The sequence below is a fragment of the Trachypithecus francoisi genome, unplaced genomic scaffold (assembly GCF_009764315.1).
Source record: "Trachypithecus francoisi isolate TF-2019V2 unplaced genomic scaffold, Tfra_2.0 Lachesis_group0, whole genome shotgun sequence".
NCBI lineage: Eukaryota > Metazoa > Chordata > Mammalia > Primates > Cercopithecidae > Trachypithecus > Trachypithecus francoisi.
Genome location: NW_022681453.1, coordinates 167,014,238 through 167,039,204, shown reverse-complemented (window position 1 = coordinate 167,039,204; position 24,967 = coordinate 167,014,238). Strand labels below are relative to the sequence as shown.

At 37.3% G+C, this 24,967-nt stretch overlaps 1 long non-coding RNA gene and 1 pseudogene across 6 annotated transcripts in view; both read right to left on the bottom strand.

Annotated features, from left to right (window-relative positions):
* Positions 1-24,967, bottom strand: part of LOC117084223 — a 176,083-nt gene that overhangs the window by 45,224 nt on the left and 105,892 nt on the right. For 3 of the 5 annotated variants that reach the window (XR_004437357.1, XR_004437356.1, XR_004437358.1), the window contains one exon: positions 5,604-5,747. This is a non-coding gene — a long non-coding RNA (uncharacterized LOC117084223). Of the gene's footprint in view, positions 1-5,603; positions 5,748-13,398; positions 13,529-16,945; positions 17,065-24,967 lie in introns of all 5 variants that reach the window. The other 2 variants (XR_004437359.1, XR_004437360.1) reach the window with 2 other exon arrangements.
* On the bottom strand, positions 17,088-22,877 carry LOC117084222 (annotated as a pseudogene). Its single transcript, XR_004437355.1, has one exon. The product of XR_004437355.1 is annotated as a UV excision repair protein RAD23 homolog B-like (transcript).

Sequence of the window (24,967 nt, the reverse complement as noted above, 5' to 3'; positions counted from 1 at the left end):
GGTCCATTTATTCTTCTACACAAAGTAATCTAGAAAGTCTCTTGCCAATTTTGGAATAAAAGAGATACATAAAAACTGGTGTTAGTTAAAAAACCTTTAATTGCAAGTAGCAGAAACTGAGTAAATGCAAGCAAATCAACAAAATTTTTTTTCTGAGGCTACAGTGATGATATCCCATAGAGTTCTGCAGCCTTACAAAGACACAGAGAAGGGGAATTAGAAATTCGTCACAACACTCCACCTCTCTCATCACTGCACTCCTTCTCATGATCTCTCTCGTTATCTCTTTCTCTCTCTCTCTCTGTCTCTGTCTCTCTCTCTTGGGACTTTCTCTCCCTGTTTCTCAGTTTACAAGGCAGGAAATGGCTGCCCCAACCACCAATCCCAACCAGCTAATACATACAAGTTCCACACACTGAGACTAAATTCCAAGTCTGTCTTGGGTTGGTTGCTACCTATGATACAATCAATATGGATACATATCGGTCATCTATAAGTCAGGGGCCCATATGAACGATAGAAGGTAATTCTGTGTGGGGACAGTTATGAATTTAAAGTTTCAATCACATGTTTTCAAGGGTCTCCTTCTATCTCAAATCCTCTCTTCCTGATCAGAGATATGTCACAACAAATCATGTAAAATGTAGCCTTATAGCAAGGAACTATAATGGTCCACATCTTGTTCTTTCTTAGAAGGAAAATAAAATAGATGGACAGGATCTGGTCTCAGCACAGGGTCAGCCCAAGTCATGATTATCAAATGGATGAAAAGTATCTGATTCTCCTTAATTTCTTTCCAAGCCCTTACATCCCAGCTGGATGTATGTGCTTATCCCCATTCTTTTCAATGAGCAAGGTCTCTATTATTAGTCATTTGTAGCCAGTATGTATGGGCTAAGTTGATCTGTCCCTTATTCCATGGGAAAAGATGACCACATTAAGCCTAAATACACCCATTTGAATGATAGAACATTAATTTCATCTACCCTAAAGAGATCTCCATTCCCTGAGGCATTGAATATGTGAGTTATTTCTTGTACTGTGATTTTGGTGACTCACATTTGAACAGTAAAGCAAATCAAAATGGACAAAGCATGATCAGGAGTCCTAATCTCAAAGGCAGACGTATTCTCAGATATATTTTTTGGTACTTTATGACCTATATGCCACTATCAGGAGATTTTTCTGTTTTTAAATATTTAAAAGGGGTGAAAAAGTTCATTTCAGCTTCAGTGACAGGCAAACCCCACGGTACCTTCCACAGTCTGAACAGAATTTTCTTTCTGAAAAGATTCATCTTCCAAAGGTTGAAGGTAGAAGTATAAGGGGTTGAGGGTGGGGCTGAGCTCGATCACAACCTAGTAAACCTTGACCTTCCTTACAAATTCTGTTGTCTGCTGCTCAAGGAGCTTCTCATCTGCCCAGGTGTTCTCTACTAGAAGCCAGTTTTGGCAGGGGAGAAGGGTGTGTGATGTGGGGTGTGTGTGTGTGTGTGTGTGTGTGTGTGTCTGTGTGATGTTTTTTAATCAAGCTACAAACTTCTCTGCTGGGAATTTTATAAGTTCTTCCTGGATTTGTTTTGTGCACTTGAAGAAATAATTACCAATAAGCATCTGGTCTCTTGAAGCTAAAGGTGCTTACAAAGACTCCAATTGGAAATCTGAGGTCAGTTTCAAATGAGTCTCCTTTTGAGTCCAGCAAGTACAACTTTAAGCTTTCAGTCGCGGTGTGGCCCTTTGTTCTTTAAGACAGGGATGAGTTCGTGCTAGTGAAATTCAATCGGGCAGATAAGCTAGTGCCAGTGAAATCCAATAGGACAGGAAACAGCAATTTGTTCCTGCACCTTTTCTACCCTCTGGGAATTCACACTCAGAAGGGAGGTCACTCTACACTGAGCCACCTTGTGGCAAGTGTGAAGAACAACAGCCAGAGGCAAAAGCCATTTTATTCTTGCCTGACAAAACAATATTTTAAGGACACTCTCTGGGAAGGGTGTAGTGGTGATTCTGTGAGACACCCCAAGAGAATAAGCAATCGTACAGCACAACTTGCTTCTGCTACTCCGTTTGTCTTCTATAACTGAACTCTTCAGAGAGATGATATTATTGTAGTGATTAAGAGAGAAAGCTTCGTAGAGCAACAGAAATGAGCTAAATCCTGACTAGTCAAATCCCGACTCTCCTTCCATCATATAAATGTAGCCTTATACTGGATACATAAACTTAAAAGAAATTATTTAGCCTCTTGAGTCTCTGAAAAATGAAAATGGTAATGGTACCCAACTCATAGGTTTGTGCTAAGAACTAAATGAGATAATGCATAAGAAGAAATTGGCATAATGTCTGGCACGAAGAATGGACTCAAAATATTTTTAAGTAGGTAACAAGTAAACATTGTCGTCAAACTTCTTTGGGGATTTCTTACAATTGCTTCTTTGAAGTTAGAATCATGCTTTTTTGTATGGTTAAGGAGCTGATGGTAGATTGTCTTTCAAGGAAAGGGACAGAATCCTTTTTAAAATGCTATCAAGTCAGACTACTAGTTGTATGATTGTTAGCTTAGTCGAGTACAAGCTATTTCTAGCTTTTCACCATTTATGAAGATGATGTCCGCTTGTGTCAAGGTGGGCTTTGAAAACTCTCCTTTTTCTTTGTCTTCACTCGGCCATTTTTGTCCAAGCTAGATATCTTAAAGCAGTAGGAAATATTAGCCAGAGAAAACAGATCTGTTGACCAGTTTCAGGCACCTAACACCATGTCCATTCAGATGAAAATTGTTAGTCACTCCAGATCACACAGAATGACTGCATCTAAAGCCCAGCTAACCCACAACTAGTGAGTCAAATATTCCTTTCCCATTTCCTCTCTCTTACTTATTTCTCTCTATTTTAACTGTGAATGAGCAATTTTAAAGTGCTGATCTTCTGGATATATCCGAGAACTTTGCCCCTACCACAAACCCTTTGACTCTACAATGGACAATCTGTTGAAGACCAAAAAAAAACCCAAAAATACAATGGACAATCTGTTGAAGACAAAAAAAGTTAGAGAAAAATATTATCCAAACCCAATAATAGGCTTCAATACTGAGTGATTCCCCCACCACTGTCTGAGCAGTATCTCAATTACAAAAAGTAAGTAAACATAAATAAGTAGGTGATGGGGCTGAAATCTCACGTCATTATTGGAAGTCAACAGATACTCAAGGAGATACTTCTCAACAGTATTGAGATAATTCAGTACTGTTGGATAACTCAATACTGTTGGATAACTCAAGTGTTGGATAATTCAACAGTGAGTTATCCAGTTAACTCACTGAAAGAAGACCTTAGGAAGATGGATTCAGTTGTTATAATAGCCAAAGTCTCAGGTAATGGGGTAAGGTTATTACTTTTCTTATCCACTTGGAATATAATTCAGATGGCATAGAAACCAGAGTCAAGGCATAAAATGAATAACCAAGTGTAGGGATCTCAATATTTCAAGTATTAATGACAGTACACATTATTTTACCCTCTTCCTACAATATATTCACTTTTATTTCAATATAATGTAGGTAATACGAGTGAGGGAGAAGGTCCGTTGGTTTTCGATCTCTATTAAGGTGCTCAATGTATTTTGTTAATTGTATTTAATTTTGAGAGATACTACATGAATGGGAATTGTACTTAATATCACAGGAGTTTACCATTGTGTAGTATTTCAGAGTTGAAAAATCTTTTTTAAGTGGGTTGCTTGGTTTGATCTTCACACCAATAAAATGTTTTATAAGTTCTTATTAGAATTTGCATTTGATAAATGAGATTCCAAAAGATTAAGTTACTTGTTCAAGTATACTCTGCTAGTAAATGTTCATACTGCGATAAGTTTGTGGTGTTAGGGGCTTAAATGTAATGCCAAGGAAGTTTATGGAACTTCCTTTCCTAAAAATCTTTTTAGAAACCAACAATTCTCTTCTAACTCAAGGGTTTAAGTGTTTCTATATGTGGTCCTGACTAAAGGCAAGCAAAGAGACCAGAAGGCCTCATAAGTATTCTGCTAGCCCTGTAATTGGGACCATTTCTTTCTCTCTAAATGGAAGCACAGTGATGATAATAATTAAGCTTTAGGCTTTCATATTTCCTTTAATCTGAGTTCTTCAGCCGGACAGGAAAGACCCACCGGCTCAGCATGATATGGCTTTTTTCAAACTGGTCCATGTCCATTAACCATCTAGATTTCCATTAACCATCTAGACTTTGTTTTTTGGTAACAGCAAACAACTTATGGAAACCTCAGGAATTTGAACCCCAAATGTGTGGTCAAATCTACTTTTTACAGAGGAAGGTATCATAGCTTTACAAAACTTTCTGAATAAAGTTTGTGCTCTTATACATAATAATGAAGTTAAGGAACCATCAAAGTAACTAGTCAGCAACATCTGCAAGTTTAATGGGAAGAGTCTGAAGGCAGAGTGCAGATAGAAATGTGAACACTCCACTCTATCCCGCCTCCTCCTAGCATTCCACCTGCAATAGACTGTATTCATATCTCCCAGAGGAAATATGCTATTACTGATAATATGATCACTGAAACACTGGGAGTGGTTGGATACAGAGCTCTGGCAGTGGGTTAATAAAAGGCCTAATGAAGAACAAAAAATTCTGCCAGTCACTGTAAAAAAATATTGCCCTCGGGAAATTATAAATCAGACACCATGGTGTGAAGTTAAATATATATCTATGTATATATATATATTATACACACACACACACACACACACACACAGCATTGCCTTGCTGATAAATGCTGGAGTGGGCAGACTGGTGACGAAACACATAAGTCACTGGATGCCCTTGAAGTTTCAGTCCACCTCAGCATGATGCAGTTAAGCGCCTCAGCTGTGCAAAGCCACAACCACATGTGCTCAGCCTTGTCAGGTCACACTGCACTGTCTACCACACAGGATGACGGATCCACAAATTAGTTGTACTTCCCAGAGCCTTACTTACCTTTTCCCTTGTTATTTTTATCTTTTTTTATTTGTTTATTTGCTCAATTTTACAGCACTAATCTCAACAGACTCTTAAATACTGCTTCTGGATGCAGACCTGTATTTAGGGTTTTCTTAATGTATCCACATTGAACTTGTCTGGTGGGCAGCCTCAATAATTCCATCCACCAACATAGGAAATGTGATGAACAAAGCAGGCCCCAACTAACAGTAATACCTTACCTTTCAGCTAAATTACCAGAGGTCTAGGAAAGAAAGAGTTGACCTTTCTAACACTAGAAACAATCACACACCTTGACACATGAACATGGTGACTGCCTGATTAATACTGAGGAGCTATGGTTCACCTCCTTGGTTTTTCACCTTCACTGAGTCATTGAGTTCCTGCGGCCTTGCTCCTTTAAACCGTTCCTTTCTAACACACCATTTTTTCCCCAGAGGGTACTTCTGCCATCTTCTCACCTGGTTGATTGCGTAGGGACTGTTGACTTTACATCTGAGATAGGCATGGCCCCAGGGGATTTGGAGGAAAGATGGCCAAGGAGTACAGGGAGGTCAACGTCGAGGACAACCCCTCCACCCCCACCAATGAAGCCTGCTTCACATCTTACCTGCTGAAGCTGGTATCTTTCAATCTACTCTTGGAAGAAATCAGGAGAGGCTGAAATGTTTCGTATTTCGGGGACTCCTCTGCAGTGTTAGGGTGTGGGAATAAACTGGGATATCTAGGGAATTCCTTTCCATTTTCAGGGATCCTAAAAAGACAATTCCAGAAATGTGGGGAAGGTCTATTAGAAAACCATCAGATTCTTTAAATAAATTGAACCACAAACCTCCAACAGATAGGACAATGAAGCCTCTCTACTTGTAATAAGTATCTGGACATTTATTTTAAATTCTCTTCCCTGAGATTTACATTTTCCTAGAAATCTCTGAAATATTATCGCAGTTACCACCACTCTGGTTTCAAAGGGTCTATTGCATTTGTATTTCTTTTTTTATTGAGGTGATGAAAGAATATGTAAACCAAACTTTACCAAGGATTCAGGGATGAGAAAAAATTAGAAAAAATAGACAATAAAAATAATATACAGTTTGTGAATCTGAATCACACATGGCAGCTTTGTAAAGCTGTCTGATGGAGCATTGATTCCCATATGGCAGAGCAAATCCCTGATGGACTTTTCATTGGTGCACAGTGCAGCAAAATGGAAAGAAAAAAGATACAGTGAGATTTTCATACTCAATTATAATATATATTGTAAATTATACTTATTTATTCTAAGAGCATATCCTTACTTTTATTATCATAAATACTCCTCTCTTTTAATAGTAGATTACATTTTCTCTTTTGATGCCTTTATTTGGTAAAATACAAAGTTAATCATTCTGTGTTACTCTTCCACTTTTAAAATTTTATTCATTCCAGAAATCCAAAAGTCTGGGAAACACCACAACCAACTGGTAAAGCCCTTCCTGTTTCCATTCTGCCTTAACCTTTCCTCCAGAGGCTATCTTTCCTCTGTCAGTACGGAGAACATGACCTCAAGCATATCCAGAGTTCTTAAAGTATTAGCCCAAAACAACAAGGTTTCCCCTCAAAAATATAGGAGTTCCCTTTCACTCTAACATCGAACTATCAAGTTGAAGCTTTTATTCTGAGGACGGTTCCTTTAATCTAGCTTTGAGAGAAAATTAGTTTCTGGGAGGTGCTGCTAAGGTGATATCTATCAAAATTAGACAAAAATGGCACAGTGGCTCTCTACTGCTTTACACAGATATCCTTGTAGGCAAGCCAAATCCCCCTTCCTCTTCTATGTACATTTATGTACATTTAATAATAGTACTGTAATTATTTAATAAGTATTATTACAATAATAATATTGTAATTATCAGATGGAGCTTTGCAGTGCTGGTAAATATACGGCCCACAGACTTATTCGTAGAATAAATCCCTTGAGGGAATCCAGTCATTTTATTTTATGAATGTAAACTTATAATTAATTTTATTCAATACCAAATGAACAACCCAACCAAGTTAGTTGATCTAATATTTAATAACTCAATAGGTTATTTGTAAATAGTTCTTGATCACATATAAAAATGAAAGTTTATTAAATGACACATTGTTTACCCCTGAGAATTAAAAAAAGAATTTGTGTTTTGAGGGTCATTTTCTGCCCAAAGGAGACCCCTCATGTGTAACAGACCACAAACCATTCTTTAAGGATGAGCACTTTGGGAGCCCTACACTGCAGATGAATGAGCCATGCCTGTAGACCAGAATATTGGCTTGCTAAATTCTTTCCGGATTTATTTTCTTTTGTTATTCCTGAGCTTTTAGGTAAGTTTGTTTACTTGTTCCCACTGTGCTGAGAGATCTTAAAGAAGAGCCTACGTCTACATCTGAATTAAGAGTACTGAGAGATAAGTCCATCACATTTGAACTAGAAGTTAGAGAAGGAACAGGGGCTTCTGTGTGGCATAGGTTACTGGGAGGTCTCCCAAGGGAAATAAATATGCATCTTGGGAATGGAGAGAAGTTTACAGGCACAACCACCTCTCTCCCACTTGGAGATTCTTTGCATCAGCCAATTTTACAGAATTGGGTCTCATTTTCTTAAAGATATCACTAGATGCCGTTAGATGGCCAATAAAGATAAGGTCAGAAAATTGACCTTTGAAATTGGTACCATGAAGGTTGTTGATGGTCTTACAAAAGCAGTTTTTGTGAAGTGGCAGGAGTAGAAGTCATTCTAGAACTTGTTGAAGAGTGAATTCCATAAAAATGTAAAAGTAGCGTTTGCAAGCCACTCTTGGGAAGCCAGGCTGTGAAAAGGTGGGGACAATGGGGTAATAGCAGGAGTTCCAGAGTCAAGGAATTGTGGAGATGGAAGATAATAAAGCATTTTTGTGTTACGGGAAAGATCATTTAGGAAGATAAAGATTGACGATGAAGTGGGGACAGAGAATGAGCAACTGAGCAAAGACTTTAAGAAAGTGAGAAGTGATAAGGGATGAGATCTGGAGTATGTGTGCAGGTACCAACACTTGAAAGGGGAAAGCATATTTCCTTCATTTTAACAGTAAGAAAGAAAGAGATAAGTACCCTTGCAGACAGCTTTGGATCACCAATTTTGGTGATGAAGAAAGTAACAAAGTTTCCATGTTATCGTTTCTATGTTCATAACGACACTAGATTATTAGCTAAAATGAGAGGGAAAGAAATGAGAGTAAAACAAATTTTAAAATACTGATTAATTTTTTAATGTAGAATTATGGAGTAATGTTCAGATGCCATTTGAGGTCTCTGATGCTTTGGTTTATTCCTCAGCTATGAGGAATAAGCTATATCTGCTCCCTTATTCATGAGCAGATATGGAAAGGGCAAGAAAAGTCAAACCAAGATTAGAATTTTACAAAGTTTATACAGCAGAAGGATACAGGGCAAGAGCATTTGAATATTTGGTAGGGAGAAATTAAGTTAAGGAATCATGAAATCTAAGCTAGAAAGGAAGGAAAGTGATAAGATAAATGAATTGAAGGATTATGAGTAAGCAACAGGATCAATGGATTTACTGCCATGAAGTAGGAAGTACCAGAATTATGGGAAGTTGTGGTTGGAGAGAAGAATATACGCATTTGAGATTTTGGAGTGGGTGGAGATGGAAAGGTCACTGCAAAGAGAAGTGAAGAAGCTGAGAAGCCAAGTTCCCAAGAATGATGACAGGAAATAAAGGAAATAAAGATACCGAGGCCAGTTCAGGCACGGTGGCTGTAATCCCAGCACTTGGGAGGCCCAGGCAGGCAGATCACCTGAGGTCAGGAGTTCGAGACGAGCCTGGCCAACATGGTGAAACCCCATCTCTACTAAAAATACAAAAATTAGCTGGGCGTGGTGTCGTGCACCTGTAATCCCAGATACTTGGGAAGCTGAGGCAGGAGAATTGCTTGAACCTGGGAGGCAGAGGTTGCAGTGAACTGAGATCGCGCCACTGCATTGCAGCCTGGGTGACACATTGATACTCCATCTCAAAACTGAGACTCCATCTCAAAAAAATAAAAAAATTAAAAAAAAATACAGAGGCCAAAAGTTAGTGAAAGAGGGAAAATGACTAGGAAAATATCTGTAAATGATCACCATGGGAAAAAGATGATGATCTATCTAGAAGGATTGAGCTTCAAAGATGCAGCATAGGAGGAAGAAGGGAAACTTTGATCTAAAGACAGCATAGTGTAGAGGGGGACATGATGTCTCCTCCCGGCTGTGAAGGGTAGAATGTGCTAAGAAAAGAAGAGAGAGTGAAAGGGTTGCCGAGTAATGAGGTCCTGAGAGGACATCCAGGTTTTAATCCATGTGGTGGTGTACATTTTATTGGAGAATATGAGGCTGTAGTGCTATTTATCTCCCAAAAGAGAGGTCAAGATTTGAAAATGAGGGAAGTGGATGGCTGTACCAAAGTTGTCCAGGGATAAGAGTTCAAAGAATGGAGAATGAGAAAATAACAAGCAGAATTGTGAGGTATGATGGAATTATTCCTAGTTACTGCATTTTCTGTAAACACAGCCACAATCATGTCGCTTACTGAGTATCCACAATATATGAGGCATGTATTGTATATGCATTATCTCATTTAAACTTTACAACAAACTGTGAGGAAAGCTGCCTCATTGTCCATTTTATAAAGGGTGAAATTCAGATTTAGAGAGACCATGTAACTTGCCCCCAAATATACAGGTTTTAAATGACAGAACTTAACCACTATTTTATATTGCCCATCACTTAGTAACAGATGCATTCCTGAATGAGTCTATCACAATCTGAATTTTTGTAAACCATGCCAGAGTTGCAATTCACAACATTTCTGGGAATACTACTGCAAATCCTTTGTTAATGCAAAAATAACTGCCCCAAATGGACACCTCCTCAGTAATCTGTTTGTCCAATCTCAATATGCTTGAAGCATGATTAATTTTTATTGAAAGGTGTAGTTACATAGTATTCTAGGTCAGAGATGATCAAAGAATTTTACGGACAATAAGTTTTCTCTCTAACAAAAAAAAAAGAATTCAAAACTCAATAAGGTCAGTGGCAAAAGCAAGAATTACACCAAGGTATTATGACACTACTCACTATAAAACATTGCAATTCCTTACTCATTAGCAGAGTTTTATTTTTCATGGGATGTATTTCAAATGAGGATGTGCTATAAGTAGAAAACAATACATACGGGTTCATTAGTCTTGCTCTTTTAAAGATAAATGCTGTATGTGGGATAAATGCTGTGAGCAAGAAATTATAAGCAGGTTCCCATATGCTAGATATCTATTTCCACAGCTCCTATCATCATGGTTTCTGGGCACTTTGACAGATAGATGAGGCTAATTCAGGCAATGCAGTACATTCAGAGAGTAGGTGAAAATCCTCTTTCTCTTTTGCTCCCTGCCTCAAAAAAACAATAATTAATTGGAAAGCTAAAAGAATGAAAGATTTCCTAGAATAGAAAACTAACAGAAAAGCCATGCAGAAGAAGCAGTTTTAATCTTTTTGTTACAAGTAATAATGTTGACTGTATTACCCTTTGATCAAGGTATTTGGGAATCTATCCTAAGTAAATAATCCTCAATGTGGAAGACGTTGTATGCTAATCAACACAGCATTAGATAAGGGAAAAATACAAGAGCAAACAAGAAAGAAAAGTGTTCAAAAGTAGGAGATAATTGTGAATAATTTATGGTATTTATTCTCTGAATATTGTGTACAGTGAAAATCACATAGTAAAAACTGTGCACAAACCATAAGAATTTCATTCTTTGGAAAAATCCTTAAAATACAATGTTAAATGAAGAAAGTAGACTACAATATTATATAAATAATGGGATTAAAGCTGTAAAAAGAAAAATAAAAAGCATAGAGAAAAAATTGGGTTTCAGTGTTGATACAGGAGTAATTTTTTTATTATTTTAATTTTTCTGTATTTTTAAAATTTCCTTTGAGAAAAATATCTTATTTTAAAAAATAATAATGTAGGAATTTGGAGATTTAAGAGCTTGAAATTCTACCAATAATCACATTTAAAAAATCCGTTTATATGGATTTTTAACAAGTACCCCATTACTGGCAAACCCTGCAGTATTTTTAATAACATTTTCATCAAATTTTCCCAGTTTTTACATATGTTAAAGTGCATCAAAATATGGACAGTTTTATGAATTTCGACAATTGTACACACCCATGTAACCACACCACAATCGAGATAGAGGACATGTCCATCATTCCCAAAAGTTTCTTTATGCCCCTTCCCAGTCAGATCTTCCCCCACTTCTTGAATAGGAAACAACTGATCTGTTTTCTATTACTATGATTACTCACTGTTCCTGTTCTAGAATTTTATGTAAGTGGAATTGTACAGTTTTTATTCTTTTCTCTCTGGCCCCATTCACTCGGCATCATGTTTTGATGTCAATCCACCTTGTTGCATATATCAGTAGTTTGTTCCTTTGTATTGATGTGTATGCATATGCCACATTGTGTGTATGTACCATATATGTTGATCTATTCATTTGTTCATGGTCATTTAGGTTGTTTTCATTTGGAAAGATGTTTTGGACATTTGTGTTCAAATCATTCTGTGGACATATGTTTTCATTTCTTTTTTTTTATTTTATTTTTCCATAAGTTATTGGGGTACAGGTGGTATTTGGTTACATGAGTAAGTAACATGAGTAAGTTCTTTAGTGGTGACTTGTGAGATCCTGGTGCACCCATTACCCAAGCAGTATACACTGCACCATATATGCTGTATTTTATCCCTCACCCCGCCCCCAGCACACCCTCTCTTTCTTCCAAGTCCCTAAAGTCCGTTGTATCATTCTTATGCCTTTGCATCCTCTTCGGTGCTAAAAGCTAAAAGAATGAAAGGACCCAAGAGGTATGCCTTGCATTCTACCAGTGGAATGCCTATGCTGTATGGTAAGTGCATATTTAACTTAAGGTTTAAATTAAAAAAAAACTTCCATGTAGTTTTTTTAAGTGGTTTTAACCATAAAGCTTACAAGCGAAAATCTTTTCAACCTCAGAATAGGCGAAAATTTTTTAGAGGGGATGCAAAAAGCACAAGCCATAAAAGAAAAAAATTATATATAGGACATCATCAAAGTTAAAAATTTCTGTCCTTCTAAAGACAGCACTAAGGAAACAAAAAGACAAGCAGCAGACTGGCAGAAAATATTTACAATACATATATGTGAAAAAGAATTTGCATTTGAATACATAAATAACTTTTACGAGTCAATGGTAAGAACTCAAACATCCAATAAAAACATAGGCAAAAGATCTGAACAGATATTTCTTCAAAAAAGATAAACATGCATCTGAATAAATGCTCAATATCATTAGTCATCAGGAAAATGCAAATTAGAACAATGATGAAATGTTACTACACTTCTACTAAAATGTCTACAATTACAAAGATTGATAATACCAAATGCTAGTGACTATGTGGAGCAACTGGAACTCTCAGACAGTGTGTATTTTTAGCGGATTCATCTCACATTGGTATCTTAAACAAGTGAAGAATTATTCCTTTAAGTCAGGGCCTGAGGTTTAATTAATGTTCATATTTATTCCTTTTCTCATTATACCTTCAGATTTTGCTAATTTCCATGGCTAGATTATTGTATATAACCTAGCTAAATATCAAATGGTCTCTACATCAGGAAAGACACAATTGTTATTGGCCTGGTAAGTTATTTTAAGATATTATCTCTATAACTACCAATTAATACATTCAGTACCTCATTATCTTTGTTCTATTTTAATTTTCATAAATCATTTTGGAGGCCATACTGTATCTCCTTCTTACCATGTAAATCTTGTAATGCCTTTGGTCAAAAGTAATAAAATTCAAATCAAACACAATTAGCAATTCATGAGTTATCTTTCAGTTTATACATCAATTCCAAAAGCTGACTCAATTTATAGACTCAATTAGAATGTCAACTGTGCTAGGTTGTGGGGTTTGAACTGTGACATTGGGAAAATTCAAACATGGTTTTATTTACTCTAGAACTTTAATTTCCTGTAATCCTCTCACAATCTATAAGAGCACAATGATCTCTTTGAAGTGAAAACAGAGAATCACTCCTGAATTTTACTTCTCTACAGGCCTTATTTGCTCTATTTTTATGTTATTGTGATTTTCCAAACCTAAAATAATGATTTGAAGTACAACTGAGAGGAAACAAATTTAATATGTATTTTTAAATTCCAGAATAATTAAATTCTCACAATATTTTAATGATTTGGGAGATAATTAAACATAACATGTGATATCTAAGCTTAGATATCACATGCATTCTGTGGTTTCCTAAATTTTCTGTGGATTTCACTCTGTATCAACTTACTGTCTCATTTTCAGTACCAATATTGATGGGCTCCACTTCATTGTTCAATCCTTCCCAAATTTATTTAAAATGTAGTCACACATAGATTAAATCATATGTCAGAATTGTTCATGGTACACCCTGTACGTTCCTAAAGAAAGATATTTAATTAATTAAGAAAAAATAGTAGCATTCTGTAGGAAAAGCAAAAAATGCAAGATCAAAACTCCAGGTAGACTCTTTAAGCCATTATGAGTGACCTCTAAACCACAAACAATGGTAAATTCTTGGGAAAACTTTGCTTAACTGGCACTCACAATGCACATTAACTCAGAAGCACAACCCGGCCAAAAATATAAACCATTCAGTGTTTATAAATGTGAAAAGAAAATTAGCACATGAGCAAAAGGAAAAACACATCTTTGGTGTCAACCTTTCTGTGAACTTCTCTGTTGTGATTACAGTTGTTTGCTGGGTTTTGCAAAGGTGTGATGGACAGAGGGAAATGAACACCTAGAGGGAATTGTGCAGCTGTCAATAGTCGCAGACTGAAACTATGTTAGGTATAATTGTGTTAATTGTTTGTATTTCCTGATTCAGAGCCCCTTAAAGTCACTGCAAAGGGAGCAAGTCTTACAAAGGTTCCCAACCATGTCTGCATATGAGACTCACTAGTGTTTTCAAAAATATTCAAATGCTTGATTCTTTCTACAGGTTAATGAAATAAGAACCTCTGGGCATGCAGCCTGGATATCAGTATTTTCTAATAATAGCTGGTGATTCTGATGCACAGTTAGGTTTAAGTAACACTGTATTAAAGCAAACGTTAGTAGCTTTTTCCAGTCCAGGCTTCTAAGATGATAGAGAAAGTAGGGACAAGATTCAAGGGCCCAAAGCTATTTCCAATTTATCAGGAAGTCCAAGAGAATTATACATGCAGTGTACAATATCCAGGTTCCAATATCAACAGATGGTTGATCTGTAGTTATATTGGATCAATATTGTATCGTGAAAGACAGCTGATGAACATCAAATGAAGAAATGAATTATTACATAAGAAAATATTTTTAGTACAACAGTTTAACCATTGACTCCATTTTGGGAAAAACTAAAAAGAGAATCTCTGAGATAGTTGTGGCTTTTGCCTATACAACATCCATACTCCTTCTTTTGAAAATAATACCTCAATTTTGTAATGGGGAAATATCCCTTCCCCAATGTCAGTCTGAGTCTAATTGAACGTACCATCTGATTCTGAGATGAACATGTGACTCAGACCTGGATAATGCCAATATTACAACCTTTTGGCCAGAATAATGATTCCAACCCATGAAGATGATCTGAGTCAAGCCATGGGAGTGATCAGAAGTCAGCCCTGATACTTTCTAGAGTAGTAAGAAGGAAACCTGAGCCACAAATGAGAGAAAAGTCTGTGTTACTAAAAAGGCAATGAGGAGAAAAGCAGAGACTAGTAAAGAAGACAGATGAAACTGGTCTTGTGCTCATAGACTTGTCAGTTATGTAACTGGGTAAATTTAATTTTGTTACATTTGTTCATTCATTCATTTATTTGAGGAAAGCAATTTTGAATAGAAATTCTGTTATCAGAAACCAAACAAGTTCTAATAAATATAAGATCCTGTATTAGTGAAATTATCAGAACTATTAGGACATCTAGAGATACTTTACTATTCTATTTTTCTTTGTTTATTTGATTGTTTGTTCAGACAAACTAAAGCTTTAATTTCCCAGAACTAGAACCTCAAGCAAATTTCTAGTCAATCATTCAATCCATCAACAAGTATTTAATGGGCCCATCTGTGTCTACCATTCTTTTAGGCATGAGAAAATGAAACTAAGTGGAAGACTTTGTCCCCGCCTCCAGTAAGTTTACAAACTAGTCAGAAAGACATAGTAAGTATATTAGAAATAACTTGGAGAGAAGAAAGCTCATAAGTTTCACTCTAAAGGAATATTAATTAACATGCTTCAAGTGTTTTATGTGAGCCAAACATATGAAACATTGTAGAAGGATCCTAAGAAATAAATAGTACAACCACTGCCTTCAAGGAGCTTATAGTTAAAGACATAAAACACTGATGGCAGAGATGATTTAAGTGCATTATAAAGCAACATGCCATAACATAATAATAAAAACAATACCTCAGTATTAAGGTCTGAATAGGTAGCATGGTAATTACTAATTTACTCTAATAGCTCAATTTCTTCCATGACTCTCAAAGGCCACCAACTTAAATTTCAGAGGTTAGTGTTTACACCTAAACACTGGTTCTGTAGGACTGGGGGGTGTTTTCCCAACTCTACCACAAATTCCAGCACTTCTGTGTAGAAATAGATCACCTTCTAAAAAATAAATCCTAACAACTTTTCACAATTCTCCAGTTCTCCATTATTCTACAATTTTTTATCATTCTCCAATTGGTATCCTTTAACTTTTCTTCATTTTCTAACTCTCTATCAATTCTCTATACTGTTTACAGTTCCAAAGTTTTTCAAGTGTAGCATAATCTAGTTCTTGTGTTAAAGATACAGGAGGAAGTGAAACAATGACCACGGGAATGTAGAATTGGATCACGTTGACACAATCCATTTCTTTCTTCTTTTTCTCCTTGTTTTCTTCTTCTCTTAAACCTCCAAATCCAGACTTTTTTTTAAAACAAACTACTATTGGATGAAGACTAGCTTTTGTACTCCAAAAGAGTTGTCTCTTAATCAAAATGACTCCCAAGCATATGTGCATCTGTGTTTATGTGTACATTTATCTGTGTATGTGTGTGTAAGTGTATGCATTGAGGGTTAAGATTTCAGACTCTGAAGCGAGGAGAGGTACCTGGAAAGACTAGGAACGAAATTTACCAAATATGGGTCCTTATTTACTTTACGTACTTCTTCATCACTTCTTCTTGTGGGGCAGGGGAGGGGTAGATTAGACTAGTATTGCAAATACGTACCAAGAACACAATGAATATCTCAGTAATGGAATCAGAGAAAATCCAATAATTAAACGTTCCCTAGTGTCTATTCTGCTGCCTTACTTCCTTAATTTTCCTTTTCAATTCTTATTAACCTTTCTGTTAATGCATGGATAGGAGAACATGAGGCACTGAAATGGAAATTACATGATTTGGCTACTTATAACTCTTATTTTTAAATAAAAAGTTGACATTTAATTGAGAGATGGAATAATAAGGTTAAAATACTAGCCAATGTGATCCCCACCCACACACCCAGAATGGTGTCTTACCATGTCTTTGGCTTACTCTCTGCTTAGTCAGCTAAGCTGTTCACATCTGATTGTTTCAGAAAAGGGATTTGACAACATAAAACAGAAAAAAAGTAAGCACTTCTTGGGTTTTGAATTCAGAAGTCTAAACAATGAGGCAAAAGAGTAGAAAAGAGTCTTCTATATAAGATTCATAATATAGCAAACAATTTAGGATAAAATATGATGAAGTGCACAGCTTTCCCTAGGTTTCCATGGCCATTTGAGAAAACAGTATTCCCTGCATGTTGATAGAAGTCAAAGCAAAAAAAAAGCAATGCAAACCTAGACCTCGGTGTGTCTCCAAGGGAGGGGCATTGTCCATGCTTCTAGGCCAAGTCCAAGGCAAGGGCCAATTGTCTGAGAAGTTTATGGAATCTAGGTTGAACCAAAGGAGGCAAAACCTAAGAGAAAAAAAAATGACTGTTATGTGCATTTAGGCAGATAGAGCCTTCAACAATATCAGAACTTCCCTCTTCTCAGGGTGGCAGAGGAAAACAAAATTGACTTTTGTTAAGTGTGGCTCAGACATAGCAAGAGAACCACTGAATCTAAAGTGATTGTGCTTACTGGAATAAGGCATATCTCCATGGTGACTCAAGGGGACTAACAGCTGCAGTCCAGATGGGACAATGTCACAGCCATTGTGAACAGAGATCACTGTGGATAAGGCAATGGATGTCTTCAAAGACACCTATAAGGGCAAAAGACGTTGAAGACCAGATTTGCCTACTGCCACCTCTGCCCATGCAGAATCAACCATATGCAAGATCTTAACATTAAATCATTTATAAAGACAGATGGTATATCTGTTAAGCTCTATAAAAAACTGACAGGTATAGGTAATCAAAATCTATTATCCACGTGAATAATAATGTTCAAGTGACTGTTTCTAATGTAAAAACTTTTCTTTCATATTGATGATCACAAATTTCTTTGAGTGATCTCTTTCTAAACTGAAGCTGATCAAAATTTTACAACTGACAAATATGATCAATAGCCAACACAAACCTTAGAGTAATAAAATCTGAAACTGTTGCACTTCACCCTCTTAAAAACAAAGACATGACTGAAATATTTGCAAGCCAACAGGCACCAATGGCATGGCTTCAAACAAGGCTCAGTAATAGTGCCATTTTCCTTACTCCCAGAGCAATGAGTGGGTGACTTAAGACGAGAGCAGAGAAAACCTCTGAGCTATTATGCTGGGAGTAAATTAAAAAGTATTTATAATGTCACTCATTTGCTACCTCCACATTTGCGTAACATTTACATCATATTGCAGTATGCTGCTTTGAAATGCCTTGTATATTTCCAGGATCTATGCTTACTGCCATCAACCAAAGCTGTTTGAGGACAGGGACTGTGTCAAATTCAATGGAAACCTCTTAATTTCGTTAGACTTTTCTCTTGTATTGATATTGTTTCCATTTATTCTTCTTATAGCTCTCTTTGCACTTTGCTCCTTGACTTGAAACATTCAATAAATAATTACTGACCACCCACTATGTGGGATGTAAGGTCCTAGGCCCTGAGAAAAATTATGTAAAGAAGAAAGACAAAGTTTTGGCTTGCATTGAGTCTACAATCCAGTGCAGAAATTTAATTTTTAAAAAAGAATATATGAATTAAACAAGTTCAGATTGTGACTGGTGCTAGAAAGAGTAAAATAAAATGCTATACTATAGCAGGATAATATGTAAAGCCTATTTTAATTTAGGGATATCAGGAAAGGCTCGTCTGAAGAGATGTCTTGTGAGCTGAGACTTGAAGGATTATAATGAATCATATAATGATCATCTTGTAATGATCTGAAAACAAAAGGGAACTGCAAATGGAAAGGCTCAGACATAGGATCAGTCATGCTTTTTGTCAAGGAGACCAATGTTTCTTAGTCTGAATGATCTAGAGAGGAAGTGATAGAAGGTCCTAGGAAAGCAGAGAGGGATCAGCTTTCATTGGGCTTTGTAGTACATATTGCCACTCTCCCTGTGATTCTTCTCTTCTCTTTCTGACCATTCCATCTTAATCTCCTTCATGAACTCTTCCTGCTCTGCCTGGCTCTCAAATACTGGTGTTTTTCAGATTTCAACCTTGCCTCTATTTTTCCCCTTCTGGTTTTTCCCAGATTATCAGCACTACCAACCTTTTGCTGGAAACTCCAAAATCATTATATCCAGTTGTACAGTGTACTAATTATGACTTTAAAACCCCAATGATGGCTGAAGAACTACACAAATGTCAACATAGAAGAGTTATCCGAAGCCAGGCATGGTGGTCCACACCTGTAATCCCAGAACTTTCAGAGGCTGAAGCAGAAGGATATCATGGGGCCAGGAGTTCAAGGCCTTGGCCTTCCAAATTTCTGGGATTACAGGTGTGAGCCACCATGCCCAGTCCAGAGCAATACTTTAAAATGGCAGTCATATCATGTTTCTTATCCAATGTTTTCTCATTTCTCTTAAGTATCATCCAAATTCTTTACAATGGTTCACCATCTACCACCACGAACATCATATTTCATCTCTCCTCTGTCCCTTTTGCTCACTCTTCTCCAGCCACACGGGCCTCCCTACTTCTCCTTGAGTATGCCATGCAAGCCCTCAATCATGGCTTTGTCACAGGCTGTTCTCTCTGCCTTAAAAGCTCTTCCCCTCCGTATGCACATGGCTCACTCTTTAACTTCCTTCAGATTCCTTCTGTGACAATCTTACATAAAATAGAACACCCACCTCCCCCATCACTTTCTGTGGCCAATATTCTGCTTTATTTTCTCTTTACTACCTTTATTTCTCTATTTTCAGCACAATTCTAAATTAAGTGGGTATTTTTAAAATTTATCTGCCTCCTCCATTAGCATATAAAATTTATGATGACAGGGATTATTTTCTTAGTCATCTTCAGTCTTCTGCTCCCACAACAGTACTTAGCACACGATAGTAGTTCACTAAATATTCCTTGAATGAATTAGCAAATCTCCATGCCCTTATATGGGCTATCATTTTGTGTGTCTGGCATATTACACCTTTTCTCTTGGTGTAATCCACTCTTCTCAGCATGGATACATCTCCTTCATAAGGCCTTCCCAGAAACTTCAGTTTGGGCTAATTTTTCCTCCTCTCTATTCTCATAGCACTGAATGTGTCATCACCCAGCAATTATCTGTCTGTTAAAATTAAATAAATCTATGCCTGCCACTTGCACTAGATTTTAACGTCTATGATAAAAGTAAGCATGTCTTCATTCAACAATTCAATAAGTATGTACCAAGCATACAGTGCTAGGCACTGGGAATACAACATAGAACAGACAGGCAAGGTTCCTATACTCAGATGCATTCAGTCAAATGTCTTACTCTTGGATAGACTCTTGACACTTAACACTGCTTGGCATATTGGGAAGATTAATGAGTGTCTCTATTTGGACCTATTACATTATATCTTATACTTGAAAAATGGTCTCTCTTCATATCACCTCTCACTTTCATCAGAATAAAGCATATGGAATTTGGAGATATTAACTTAGGTTTCCCTGTGTAGATTCTGCAACTTTGCTCCTGATCACAAAAGTCAAAGGCATTCATGCATTTTTTTTTTCCCACGGGAGGACCAAAAGAGTCCAAAGAGAATAAATAAGTAAACTGAGCTTCTAGTTTATTTTAAAATCAACTCTATTGATATATAATTAACATACACCAAATGTACACATTTGAAGTGTACATTTTGATGAGTTTTGGCTAATTTATTAACTCATGCAACCATCGTCAAATGAAGATATAGAACATTTTCATCACCCCAGAATGTTTCCCTACCTTTTTCCCAGCCAACCCTATCAACACCTCCAGCCCCAGACAGTCAACGGCTTGCTTTCCGTCCATTTAAATTAGACTTGTTTTTCCTAGTTTTATATAAATGGAATCATTTGGTATGTACTTTTTTTGATCTGACTACTTTTGCGCAGTCTAATGTTTTGAGATTCCATCTATACTATTGCTTGCATCAGCATTTCATTCTTTTTTATTGCTGAGTAGTATTACATTACATAGCTATAGCATGGTTTGTTTATCCATTTATCAGTTGATATTTAGGTTATTTCAATTTGGGGGTAATTATGAATAAAGTTTCCTGAACAGTTCTAAACAAGTCTTTGTCAGATAACTTTTGTTTTGTTTTAAAACTTTTACTGCAATGTAACAATGAAGTAAACAGTAATTAGACACCTACTAATTTTTCCCCAAAACAAACAAAAAATGTAAACAGGAAAATAACTCTGCCTATACTTGTACAGCTTCTCACATCGTGTTAGAAGGGTCTCACATTCAATGATGAAGAAATTTTAAAATAGCAGTAATTATTTTCATTTTCAGAAAAGGTTCCCTCTCTCCCCTCTCACCCCAAGTATTTAACATGAAAGAATGGGCTTCCTTACACATTAATTTTATACTTATTTTTGAAGCAGCAACAATTAACTATCAATAACCTGGCATTTCTATTTACAGTCGCTACAAAATTCTTTCAGATTTCACAAAGTCATTATCCAGTGTTGCCATGAAACAGAGGCTGTAAATTCTAGGTAGCTAAGATTCTTTCTGAAATGTTAAGTCAAAGAAATATAAAGCAGGGCATTCCACTAAGTTTCTGGATCTAGTACACTAAAAAGAGTGAAACCTAGGAAAAGTTACCTACTGTTTTACAGAAGAAATAAAGACCTGCAAAAGCTGATTTTTGGTTGTATAATATTTTACATACTGTGTGGAGTTGCGGCATCTGCTAATTGAAGCAGATATGCACTGTATTTATCCCTGTCCTATATCCTAGATCCTCCCTCCCCACCCCCAACAGTCTACTACCTTATACCAAGTATTGCAGATATGAGCCCAAGTCATCCCAGACAATCCAGAGAACAAGTTGGGTGTAATGCACTAGTGTGAAGTGTGAGATATAAAAAACTCCCTTTCAATCTTCATCAAAGTTCTGCTGTAGAAGAAAATCGGCAGCCAAATTCTTATTCTTCTCACAAACAAAATATGCTTGTATCACAAGTCCTTCAGGAATTCCTACCTTTCTATAGCTTCTTTTTCCTGAGGCGTTACTTGAATGTAGTTCATAGGACCATTTCCAGGTTCTGCAATTCCTCCACTGCCACCTCCACTTCCTCCTCCTCGACCATCAGCTTCTCAAACTGGTTCATTTAACATCTGAATAAAATGCTCCTTTTGTTGGCTAATTTGCTGAAGTAATTGAGGATTCTCTCGACCTATCTACTGTAGTAACGCTGGAAGCAGGAAAGTATTCTGTTGAATAATTTGTCTCATCTGTTGAAACTGAGGCTGATTCCATAAAAATTCAAGGAGATGTTCCAGAACTTGTTGTCGTTGCTGTCGTAGTTGCTGCAGCTGCAGCCAGTGTTGAAGACTGAGGAACCCCAGTACTAGCTGCTTGGTGGGGGTCAACCACAACCTGACTTTATCTCCAGGGATTCCCATTAAAAGATACTCCACTGCCCTGTCAGGGTTCTTGAAACTGGCTCTCCGGGCTGCAATCTTGCTCTCATTCATAGCCCATTGGCATGATCTCAGTTACCATATTCTCATAAGGCTGACCTGTCACGAGTGCACTCGTTGCATCTTCGAAAAGGTTTGACCAAGAAGAATCTCCCGATGTACAATCAGTTGATGTCGGCTTAGTAGCCACTGGTGTCTCTGCTGGCTTTTCTGCAGGTTTCTTTTGTTTAGTTGCACTAGCAGGTGCAGGTTCAGAAGACACTGTCACTGACACTGGAGTGATAAATGCAGGTGTGAAAGTGGGAGCCAAAGCAGGGACAAGGGTTGGAGCCTGAGCCACAGTTGTTGCTGTGGAGGAAGTAACTGCTGTAGTGCTGGCAGGAGCTGACTGCTGAGTTGTAGCTGGTGCTGGTGTTGACACTGCTTTGGGTTTGGTCACCATAACCATAACCACCACAAAGATTTTCTCATCAATTTTATATTCTTTGAGAGCAGTATCATCATTGAGGATTTTGCCTGCATAAATTAATTTTTGACCTGCTACCGGACAGGTATCTTTCCCCTTTTCAGATTCTATCTTCTCTCTCAGTGCTTTCACTGTCTCCTCCAGGTCAATGTCTATCTTGAAGGTCTGCGGCTGGAGGGTCTTCAGGGTGACCTGCATGGTGCCACTGCACAGCTCGGCTGCAGGGCCTGCGCCGGGTGCTGGCTGCTGGTGGGAGGGGGGAGGCGGTGGGGGCGGGTCTGTGGCCTCGTTAGATAACTTTTTATTTCTCTTGGAATAATCCTTAGATATGCAAATTGATGAGTTGTATAATAAATGTATAGTTATTTTAATAAGAAACTGCCAAAATGTTTCCAATGGGACTGAGTCATTTTGCATTCCCATCAGGAAAGTGTGAGAATTCTAGTTATTTCACATCTTTACTGACACTTGGTATTATCATTCTTTGTTATTTATGCCAATCTATTTCTTATAGACTTCATGGCAGGCTAGTGTCTGGATAACTAGAGCAGAATTCAGGGACACTTAGGCCTTACAGAATAACAAGAACTGATCTGCAAATGTGTTTGCATAGCAGCTTGATGAGGCCCATAGAGTCGAGCCTGGGACAAAGAAAATAGCCAAGGCTTTCTGTACCCAAGAGCTGAAAGGGCACAACAAAACCAAAAGGACTGTAGGATTTAGAAGATAAGGATGCACAGGATAAGGATGCAGCCAGAGATCACGGTTGGACCACAAATGTTAGTAGTGAACAGCAGCATAAAAATACGGAGAAGTAGTGACCTGATTAATGACTTGGGGGTGACAATATTACAGAGAACAAAAATCCGCCTTCAGACTGATGCCATGTCCTCACAGAACTTAGATATAATCCTAAAGAGCAAAAGAAGAATAAAACTATGCTCTCCTTAAGTTGACAGAGCTTAAATTCTAAATCTACCAAGTTTATGTCCTGAAGTGACTGAATTAACTTAAGAAGAGCAATATTAAGCTGTTGCCCAACAAGCAGTTTGTAGGTAAGGATGGAAATTCAAATTATTTACTAAAAATACATTTGACTTCTGCATACTTGTATTTTCTGTGTGAAAATTCACTCACATCATAACAATATGTTTCTACCTATTCAGATGTCCTTGCTTAAAAAAAACTGTCCATCTTTGAGTTTCATGTGTATTTGGTAGTGATCATGACATATATATTAGAAAAATGTGTAATAAAAGAATATTTCTGTAATCCCAGCACTTTGGGAGGCCAAGACAGGCAGATCCCTTGAGGTCAGGAGTTTGAGCCTAGCCTAGCCAACATGGTGAAACCCCATCTCTACTAAAAATATAAAAATTAGCCAAGCCCAGTGGCGTGTGCCTGTAATCCCAGCTACTTGGGAAGCTGAGGCAGGAGAATCACTTAACCCAAGAGGCAGAAGTTGTAGTGAACCAAAATTGCACCATTGCACTCCGGCCTGGGAAAGAGAGGGAGACTCTATTAAAAAAAAAAAAAAAAAAAGATTTCAATTAAGACTCTAAAACAATAACTTGATATAATTTTTCTGTTTTCTTTTTATTACTATTATACTTCAAGTTCTAGGGTACATGTGCACAATGTGCAAGTTTGTTACATATGTATACATGTGCCATGTTGGTGTGCTGCACCCATTAACTCCTCATTTACATCAGATATATCTCCTAATGCTATCCCTCCCCATTCCCCTCACCCCATGACAGGCCCCGGTGTGTGATGTTCCCCTTCCTGTGTCCAAGTGTTCCCGTTGTTCAGTTCCCACCTGTGAGTGAGAACATGCAGTGTTTGGTTTTTGTCCTTGTGATAGTTTGCTGAGAAGGATGATTTCCAGCTTCATCCATGTCCCTACAAAGGACATGAACTCATCCTTTTTGATGGCTGCATAGTATTCAATGGTGTATATGTGCCACATTTTCTTAATCCAGTCTATCATTGATGGACATTGGGTTGGTTCCAAGTCTTTGCTATTGTGGATAGTGCTGCAATAAACATATGTGTGCATGTGTCTTTATAGCAGCATGATTTATAATCCCTAGGGTATATACCCAGTAATGGAATGGCTGGGTCAAATGGTATTTCTAGTTCTAGATCCTTGAGGAATTGCCACACTGTCTTCCACAATATGGTTGAACTAGTTTGCAGTCCCACCAACAGTGTTAAAGTGTTCCTATTTCTCCACATCCTCTCCAGCACCTGTTGTTTCCTGACTTTTTAATGATTGCCATTCTAACTGGTGTGAGATGGTATCTCATTGTGGTTTTGATTTGCATTTCTCTGATGG